Raw genomic sequence first — 7,978 nt, forward strand, 5'->3', positions numbered from 1 at the left:
CCAGCCAGAGCAAGGACTTGAACCCGATCGAACATCTCCGGAGAGACCTGAAAATAGCTGTGCAGTGACGCTCCCCATTCAACCTGACAGAGCTTGAGAGGGTCTGCAGAGAATAATGGGAGAAACTCCCCAAATACAGGTGTGCCAAGCTCAATGACATTGTAGGGTCATAGCCAAGAGAATTTGAAGCTGTAATTGCTGCCAAAGGTGCTTCAACAAAGTACTGATTAAAGGGTCTGAATATTTATGTAAATGTGATATTTCCGTTTTTAAAAAGTCATTAGCAAAAATGTGAAGATGTGTTGCTCCTCCAAAGACAAACAGGATATCTACTACCATCTGGCCATTGATGAGGGCTGAAAGGCCAGGAGTGTGTTCAAACTACTGCAGTTTGACGAGAAGTTTGGCTTGATCTAAGGCAAGAAGGCCATTTGGGTAAACTTTTCTGGCCATAGTTCACTAGTTCACCCTAAGTCAACATCAGATATCTATGGCTTATGATATTGGGTATCGATGGATGTTGTAAAATATAACATCATGCCAAAGGAATAGGAAGATGAGTTTTATCATCCATATTTGTAATGTTGCTTGTATATGACTTTCACATCCATTTCTCCTTCCCAGGTGTGAAGAGGGCAGTAGACCTGTGTGCTGCCTCATGCCCCGTGTACACAATGAAAAGAAAGTGGCGAGAAGGTCGGGGGACCGTTGGGCATCACAAACATGGCGTGGAAGGCGGTGAAAAAGTTATACATTTCCCATCTTATGCAAATCACCAGCGACGACCACTGGGCGATGACCAATCGTATCAAGTGGTTCCCATGACGAATTTGAAGCTATGGGACCCAACGCTGAAGACATTCTTCAGCAAAGACGGCTGACAAAAATGCTAGGATGTCAGCAAATGTAAGTAATTATAACGTCATAACGATTCATGCAAAACATGTACAGTTGAGAGGAATATGTTAGTTAATGTAGAGACAAAAAAATGATGCATATTTATTGGTCATAAAGTACATTTACGAAAATCGCTATTTAGCAAGCTAGGTGACTAGCTAACATTAGCCAGATAGCTGAAGTAATGTAGCTAGCTAACTATGTTCTTGGTTATTGTGCAGCGGAGGATAAAAAATACCTGTGTGACTAAGGATGTGTAGCTAGCAATGTAGCCGATCTGTGTATGGAACCTAAAACGTTTGATATAAATATTGGTTCAGAACCTAGCTATGAACCTCAGCTATCATAGCCGGTTGTATCAACTTCAAAACAGTCTGAATGACATTCATGTAGAATATAATATAAATGTATGCCAAGGATGCAAGTCGTATATACATGTAGTTATTACCGTGCAGGAGATCCCCACATTGTAGACCTCACATTGAATATATTCACTGATCATGTACTCTACCGTGGCAAATAAAGGCCCAGTTCATGTATGAATGTCTGTGAGACATTATTTTTCAGTCCTGTCCAATACCAGGAGTATCAAATTCCAGTCTTTGAATAATGCTGTGTCTGCATGTATGTATTACAATTATACACTTCAACAGTGTTTACCAATCCTGGTCCTGTGACATAAATGGTTACACATTGTAACTATGCAGTAGACTAGAAACATGATTTAACTAGTTAAAGGCTGATTTGGAACAGAATTTAAAAAACAGTACACTACTCCTATGCATCATGTAAATAATCTAAAACCGGTTCATCTCAATATCRAATTTTCTTTCATCTGCATTGATCTGAGGACACAGGAGTATTAGGTGTATTATTTCATCAAATGAGAGACTCAATTTCAACCAGTAGAGAATGTGAAACGCTTTATTGAAAGAAGTTCATTATCCAAGTGTTATAAATACATAATTTATGCATTCTAAATATTATAATTGTAATATTATATTATAAATACAAGTTCAATCTGTACTTCAATGCACATCTAAAAACAGAGGAAGAAAGAGGTGGTGAGAGAGGTGTAAAAGAGAGAAAGGGAAAGAGCTAAGAACAGAGGAGCAGGGAATACAGCATATGATTAATGAATTACAGTGCTACCCTAATATTCTCTCAGTTCATCACAATTACATAATAGTGTCTCTAGTGGTGTTTCCTAACCAGTCTTGGGCTCCCAGTTGGCCCAAAGGTTATCTTAAGAGCGGGTGAGGTGGAGATGACGGGACTGGGGGTTGGCATCCACTCTCACATCAAAACATACCTGCAGACAAGAGACAGATGGAGAGAGAAAGAGATAGCTTGTTCAAGACATGTTTTTTTAAAATTCTAACACTGTCGGTCATCATAATCATAAGGAGGTGAAATGCAAAACTGACCTTGGATCATTAACTCAGGGACTACTACATCTCTATCTGTATTTCAATGTAAAGCATCTCTAATAATATATCCTGCTGGCCCTACCAAGTGACCTCTCACCTCTGATCATGCTGTGCCCTCTATGTAGCCAGTTCAGATGCGGGAGGGGTTTACCGACACAGCTGATATAACCTAGAGGATTTAGGGAGATGGGGAGAGAGAGATGAAGTGAAGAGAGACTGTTATTGAGAAAATAAGGTAGTTAAAGAGACAGTGTTCAACAGGAATCTGTGTGTGGCCTCACCTGGTGTCCACACTAAGTGGCTGCAGAGTACTTTATACTGGAAAAACATGGACAGACACACAAGGACAAACAATAAAGCAAATCAAATTTTATTGGTCACATACACGTGATTAGCAGATCTTATTGTGGGTGTATCGAAATGCTTGTGCTTCTAGCTCTGACAGTGCAGTAATATCTAACAATTAATATCTAACAAATTACACAACATATACCCAATGCACACAAATCTAAGTAGGAATGAATTAAGACTATATACATATGGACCAGCAATGTACGAGCGGAACGGACTAAGATACAGTAGAATAGTATAGAAAACATTATATACATATGAGATGAGTAATGCAAGACATGTAAACATAACTAAGTGACTAAGATAGTATAGAATACAGTATATACATATGAGATGAGTAATGCCAGATATGTAAACATTATTAAAGTGGCTAGTGTTCCATTCCTTAAAGTGGCCAGTGATTTCTAGTCTATGCCTATAGGCAGCCGCCTCTGATGTGCTAGCGATGGCCTTTTAGCAGTCTGATGGCCTTGAGATAAAAGCTGTCTTTCAGTCTCTCGGTCCCAGCTTTGATGCACCTATACTGACCTTGCCTTCTGGATGATAGCGGGGTGAACAGGTAGTGGCTCGGGTGGTTGATGTCCTTGATGATCTTTTTGGCCTTCCTGTGACATCCGGTGCTGTAGGTGTCCTGGAGGGCAGGTAGTTTGCCCCCAGTAATGCGTTGGGCAGACCGCACCACCCTCTGGAGAGCCTTGCAGTTGCGGGCGGTGCAGTTGCCATACCAGGCGGTGATACAGATGGACAGGATGCTTTTAATTGTGCATCTGTAAAAGTTTGTGAGTGTTTTAGGTGACAAGCCACAATTCTTTAGCCTCCTGAGGTTGAAGAGGCTCTGTTGCGCCTTCTTCACCACACTGTCTGGGATGTCCATTTCAGTTTGTCAGTAATGTGTACGCCAAGGAACTTGAAGCTTTCCATCTTCTCCACTGCGGTCCCGTCGATGTAGATGGGGGGGGGTGCACCCTCTCCTGTTTCCTGAAGTCCACGATCGTCTCCTTTGTTTTGTTGACATTTTGTGAGAGGTTGTTATCCAGGCACCACACTCCCTGAGCCCCCACCTCCTCCCTGTAGTCTGTCTCGTCATCGTTGGTAATCAAGCCTACTACTGTTGTGTCATCTGCAAACTTGATGATTGAGTTGGAGGCGTGCTTGGCCACGCAGTCATGGGTGAACAGGGAGTACAGGAGGGGGCTGAGCACACACCCTTGCGGGGCCCCAGTATTGAGGATCTGCGGAGTGGAGGTGATGTTTCCTACTTTCACCACCTGGGGGCGGCCCGTCAGGAAGTCTAGGACTCAGATGCACAGAGCGGGGTTCAGTCCCAGGCCCTCGAGCTTAATGATGAGCTTGGAGGGTACTATGGTGTTGAATGCTGAGCTATAGTCAATAAACAGCATTTTACATAGGTATTCCTCTTGTCCAGATGGGATAGGACAGTGTGCAGAGTGATGGCGATTGTATCGTCTGTGGATCTATTGGGGCGGTAAGCAAATTGAAGTGGGTCTAGTGTGGCAGGTAAGGTAGAGGTGATATGATCCTTGACTAGTCTCTCAAAGCACTGAGAGCTGCGGGGCGATAGTCATTAAGTTACCTTTGCCTTCTTGGGTACAGGAACAATGGTGGCCATCTTGAAGCATGTGGGGACAGCAAACTGGGATAGGGGAGATTGAATATGCCCGTAAACACACCAGACAGCTGGTCTGCGCATGCTCTGAGGACGCGGCTAGGGATGCCGTCTGGGCCAGCAGCCTTGCGAGGGTTAACACGTTTAAATGTTTTACACACACGCCCAGAGTCCTTGGTAGCGTGCCGTGACGGTCGCACTGTTTTATCCTCAAAGTGTGCGAAGAATGTGTTTAGCCTGCCCGGAAGCAAGACATCGTTCTTGGTCTCAATATAGTGTAGTTAAAGAAATAATGAAGTGTCTTACTATTCTCGATGGTTGGCGCTCTTGCCTACAGTATTCTTTGAAGGTGGAATGAGCCACTGTTATACACCTGAGCCTGCTTACTGCACAACACAATCCATCAATCAGATTGATACATGTGTGTAGGTGTGGGTTATAGGGTGTCTAATTGTTCTACATTTTTTCTATATGGGTGACTTAAAATAGCCTGTTTTGTTTTTGTACAGACATCACCCTTACCTAAACAGCACCCTCACCAGAGAAGTAGAAATCAAAGGGAAAGAAACTGGGAATTGAATAACTGCAGTTGACATAGCTAAGTAAATTGAAGAATACTCTTTTTGCAATGTGGATGGCTCTTTGATTGTAGACTATGGTGTTGCCAGGGAACAGCACCCTCTTCAAAGAAGTAGGAGGTGAAGATCTCCCGTACACGGATTGCCTCTCTTGCTGCGTTGTTGGACCCCTTCCTTGAAACATCCTGCAGAGCAGCAGACTTCTCCTCTGGGACACGGCGGCGAGCTGCAGATCCCATCCTGGTTCTCATGTCCATGCTCTTGAAGTTATGCAGGACACAGGTGACCTTCACACACCTGAATTCCCTCAGGAGGCAGTCCCAGATGGCCCTTGTCACGCAACCTTGAACTGTTGACAGTCGTTTTGAAGGAATCTCCAATTGCAAGGTATCTGTAGGAATATGGAAGATAATGTCATTATTAGACTTTCACATCACCACCACATCATTGTGGATACTCAAATTATACAGCACTGAACATTATGTTACTATTGTTACTATTGTCTCTGTCCTCACTTCTAGGGACTGAAACTACACAAAAGTACCTGCCCTATTCAGAATAGCCTTAATACTTTCTCACTTTGACAGTGATATTTAATTCACTTATCTAGCTAGCTATACCGTATGTAAAGTTGGCCTGCACTGTAGCTAGTTACCTAGTAATACTTTTTATATTCTTTATTTTAGAAATTAATTTACTGACTTGAATAGGTTCTCCCAGCATCAATGTGGACGATTGGAAACAGGGCAGCAACATTTTTCACCAGAGTGGTTTAGAGCATATTACTATTTACCTGTGAATAAATTCATGAAATGGAGAATACCCATTTAAATAACCAGACCTTCATACAAACGTGCTATGCTGAATTCTTGACTCACAATCAAACGTGCTGCTATATGCTGCCAGCACACCCACAAGTGAGCCACTCTGGGCGGCCGGAGCGGCACGCGCAATTTAACACATACTAATGTACACGAGCCGTCAGGCAGCTGGAGCCAGGTCCTCAGCCATTCAGGTTGGTCTCACTCACTTTCCTTCTCCTCTAAGCATGGTTGGCAGTTAGTATGGGGTGTTATTGAATAGTGTGCATAACACTAATACTGTGTTGTTATCTGATTGTTTGACAGAGGAGAAAAGTGAGGAGGTGAAGATTGTGGTGGTGGACCCCCAGGCCATGGCTCCTCTCCCAGGGGTCACACAGATCCAGGGGGACATCATAAAGGTAACAGGGAAACATCTGTCCCACAAGGACCTGTAGAGACTGCACACTATTCTGGAACACTGAATTGGCTGCACCATTGGCTGGATTCCAGACCTCTCAGAGAAGGAAGTGCAAGTCATCATCAAGGGCAGAGGGACGGGGATAAGTGCTTGGTTTGGAATCAAGCCACTGTGTGACAGATTTGGATCAGGCACTCATATTGTATTTCAACAAAGCTGGTGGGTCAAAAATATTGGTTTTGCTTAATATTTTTAGATCTCAACTGCCCAGGAGTTCATGTGCATTTTGAAGGACAGTCTGCAGACCTGGTAATGTTTGATGGAGCACCAGACGGTTAGTGTTCTATATACTTTTATACTTTTCTTTTAGTGTCCACTTTGGAGTTTGTTGTTTAGTCATTGGACTATTTGCATATGGCTTCTCTCATTGGTCATTTTCTGGCTTGTCTCCATAGTGACGGGACTCCATGATGTGGATGAGTATGTCCTGGCCCAGCTCACATTTGCTGCGAGTACCACACTGCAACAAGTGTTATATTCAGTTGAATACCAAATAGCTGATCTAGTTATATGTCTGTATTGTTCATCCCTTTACAATATTTTATTAAATATACCTTCTCAGGCGCTAAACATTACAAAACCTGTACTGAATCCCGAAGGAACGTTTGTTGCAAAGGTAGGCTGAACGTTGGATGAGAATTTCATTGACGTAGTGGGTTTGGAACTTTGTGGAATTAAATTAGCTGTGAATGTTGTCCTATCCTTTGGTTCCTGTGTAGATATTCCGTGGGAAAAAAACCTGGGACCAGGGGCCCAATTGAATCATAGTTCCTTTCCTCACCTGTGGGAACCTGAGTGCCTTTGAGTTGGACCGGACTTACCATCTCTAAATCAAATCAAATCCAATGTTATTTGTCACAAGCGCCGAATACAACAGGTGTAGACCTTACGGTGAAATGCTAAATTACAAGCCTTTAACCAACAATGCAGTTCAAGGAATAGTTACGAAAATATTATGAAAACAAAAAAAAATATTTAAAAAGTAACACAATAATATAACAATAATGAGGCTATAATTCACTGTATCACAATTCCAGTGGGTGAAAGTTTACACACTAAGTTGACTGCCTTTAAACAGCTTGGAAAATTCCAGAAATGATGTCATGGCTTTAGAAGCTTCTGATAGGCTAATTACATTTACATTTACATTTAAGTCATTTAGCAGACGCTCTTATCCAGAGCGACTTACAAATTGGTGCATTCACCTTATGACATCCAGTGGAACAGCCACTTTACAATAGTGCATCTAAATCTTTTAAGGGGGGTGGGGGGGGGTCAGAAGGATTACTTTATCCTATCCTAGGTATTCCTTAAAGAGGTGGCTTAAATAATTGACATCATTTGAGTCAATTGGAGGTGTACCTGTGGATGTATTTCAAGGCCTACCTTCAAACTTAGTGCCTCTTTGCTTGACATCATGGGAAAATCAAAAGAAATCAGTCAAGACCTCAGAAAAAAAATTGTAGACCTCCACAAGTCTGGTTCATCCTTGGCAGCATTTTCCTGAAGGTACCACGTTCATCTGTACAAACAATAGTACGCAAGTAAAAACACCATGGGACCACACAGCCAACATACCGCTCAGGAAGGAGACGCGTTCTGTCTCCTAGAGATTAACCTACTTTGGTGCGAAAAGTGCAAATCAATAGGCCACTCAGCAAGGAAGAAGCCACTGCTCCAAAACCGCCATAAAAAAAGCCAGACTACGGTTTGCAACTGCACATGGGGACAAAGATCGTACTTTTTGGAGAAATGTCCTCTGGTCTGATGAAACAAAAATTGAACTGTTTGGCCGTAATGACCATTGTTATGTT

At 42.6% G+C, this 7,978-nt stretch overlaps 1 pseudogene; it reads left to right on the forward strand.

Moving 5' to 3' along the window:
• The first annotated feature begins 297 nt into the window (after positions 1-297).
• On the forward strand, positions 298-7,173 carry LOC111963638 (tRNA (cytidine(32)/guanosine(34)-2'-O)-methyltransferase-like; annotated as a pseudogene).
• The last annotated feature ends 805 nt before the right edge of the window (positions 7,174-7,978 follow it).

This window comes from Salvelinus sp. IW2-2015, linkage group LG5 (genome assembly GCF_002910315.2).
Source record: "Salvelinus sp. IW2-2015 linkage group LG5, ASM291031v2, whole genome shotgun sequence".
NCBI classification, from domain to species: Eukaryota; Metazoa; Chordata; class Actinopteri; order Salmoniformes; family Salmonidae; genus Salvelinus; species Salvelinus sp. IW2-2015.